This window comes from Octopus bimaculoides, chromosome 4, assembly GCF_046866305.1.
Source record: "Octopus bimaculoides isolate indiv1 chromosome 4, ASM4686630v1, whole genome shotgun sequence".
NCBI classification, from domain to species: Eukaryota; Metazoa; Mollusca; class Cephalopoda; order Octopoda; family Octopodidae; genus Octopus; species Octopus bimaculoides.
In genome coordinates, this window is record NC_142931.1 from 142,875,113 (window position 1) to 142,877,612 (window position 2,500).

Sequence of the window (2,500 nt, forward strand, 5' to 3'; positions counted from 1 at the left end):
TTGGTCGGCCCGAGGCTATAGTAGAAGACACTTACCCAAGGTGCCACGCAGTGGGACTGAACCCGGAACAATGTGCTTAGGAAGCAAGCTTCTTACCACACAGCCATATATATATTTTGTGTGAAGTGAGTACCTGGAGGACATTCATATATGTATATGTATGTATGAATGTATGTATGTATGTATGTATGTATGTATGTATGTATGTATATATATATATATATATATATATATATATATATATATATATATATATATATATATATATATATATATATATATACATGGACCACGTGGCGCGCCGGGGCACTGATTTGAAGGGTTATTAGTCGAACAGATCGCCCCCCCCCCCACTCGGTACTTGTTTTTTAAGTTTGGCACTGGTTTTACCGATCTCTTTGTGGAACTGCTTAGTTACGAGTTCGTAAACAAACCCGACACTGGCGCTTCAGTGGTGGGGAACAAACACACACACACACACACACACACACACACACACACACACACACACTCACACACACACACACACACATACATACATACATATATATATATATACACATACATACATATATATATATATATATATATATATATATATATATATATATACATACATACATATATATATATATTTTTTTTTAAATTTATTTATTTATGGGTTTCAGCCAAGTGGCTGTGGTCATGCTGGAGCACCACCGGGATTTTCTGTCTTTATGCTTTGCTCTCTTCACGTTCCTTGCATGACTCTTCTCCTGCACCTGATATAGTCCAATCAAGAGTTTTGATGGCACATCTGGTGTATAAGAGAATTTGACATAGCTGCCCTAAACTGTGTCTCATTTCGAGCCATTGGTTCGTCTGGTATCGTGGAGAGGAAAGCGTCGAGTTTTGTCTTGAAGACCTCCACATCTGTGTCTTGCAGATCTCTCAAATGTTTTGGCAGGGCATTGAAGAGCTGAGGTCCTCTGAAACCGAGGCTGCTGCAGTATCTTGTTCTTATGTGAGATGCAGTGGACGGCACCTTTGGCACCATGCAGTGGCGACCCGTGCGGGCATTCCTGTAGTACTTGATGCCAAAGTTTGGCACCAGTCCTTCCAGTATTTTCCATATGTACACTACTACATATCTCTCCCGCCTGCGTTCCAGGGAGTAGAGACCTAGTGAGTGCAGTCGCTCCCTGTAGTTAATCTGCTGGACTGTGGCGATCTTTTTTGTATAGTGCCTCTGAACTGCCTCGAGTTCTGCTGTCCGTTTGACACTGTGTGGTGACCACAACTGAGAGCAATAGTCTAGGTGGCTCAGGACAAATGTCTTCCATAGAGTCAACATGACTTTTTGATCCCTTGTACGGAATGTCCTCAGTATCCACCCCGTCTGCACTTTGCTGTCAACTTGACAATGTGCATGTGAAATGATGCATCACTACACATGTTGATGCCCAGGTCTCTCACGGCTTGTGGTTCTGTGTATGCCAGTTGGGAGGCACTTGTGACCTTGTAGCGCAGTACTTGAAATTTTTCCGCATTGAACTGCATATTGTTTTGCTCTGCCTACTCATATATTGCATTTAGGTCATTCTGTAGGCTTACAACATCATCAGGATTCTTTATTGCCTGAGATAGTTTTGTGTCATCAGCGTAGCTAGTGACAGTGGCTCTCCGAGTGACCGTGGGCATGTCCAGAAGGGCCACTATGAACAGTAGTGGCCCCAGGACAGTTCCTTGTGGAACACCGCTCATTATTTGTGTTTCCCTAGATAGTTCTCCATTGGCTGCAACTGTCTGACTTCTACCATTCAGGAAGTCATGCAGCCATTTTCCTAATTTACCAGTTATGCCAAGGTTTCGCAGCTTGTGACATATCAAGCCATGATCAACTTTGTCAAAGGCTTTTGCAAAGTCGAGATATATCACATCAACATTTGAATGATCAAGTAGCTGCTTCAGGACCCAGTCATAATGCTGCAGGAGCTGCGTGAGGCAGCTTCTACCTGGACGGAAACCATGCTGGGTCTCATTCAGCAAGTCATTTTCTTCTAGGAACGCAATCAATCTCTTTCTGACAATTCGTTCCATGACTTTGCTAATATGTGAAGTCAGAGAGATGGGCCTGTAGTTCCCAGCCTCTGCTCTGCTTCCGCCTTTATGGATAGGACATATGGTGCCTTCCTTCAGCTTTTTGGGAAGTTTACCATTTGCATGGAAGAGTATCCGGAGTGGTCCTGCTAATTCTTGTTTACACGACTTTAAGAGGACAGCCGGGAAACCATCGGTACCAGTTGCCGAATTTAAGCTCATTTCATTTATGGCAGCTATTACATCTTCCTCTTCAATGTCAATGTAGGTAATGGATGCAGTCTTTTTCTGCTGAGTGCTATTGTCAAAGAAATCAGCTGGGTTCTTTATCTGCATGTGACTCAGAGGAGAAGTGAAGACACTCTTGAATTGTGCACTGAGCACTTCACTTATCCATGTGGGATCCGCAGTCAGTGAGCCA

The 2,500-nt window shown here is 43.2% G+C and overlaps 1 protein-coding gene across 1 annotated transcript in view; it reads left to right on the forward strand.

Annotated features, from left to right (window-relative positions):
- Positions 1-2,500, forward strand: part of LOC106882861 (uncharacterized) — a 96,225-nt gene that overhangs the window by 955 nt on the left and 92,770 nt on the right. The gene's annotated exons all lie outside the window — the stretch shown is intronic.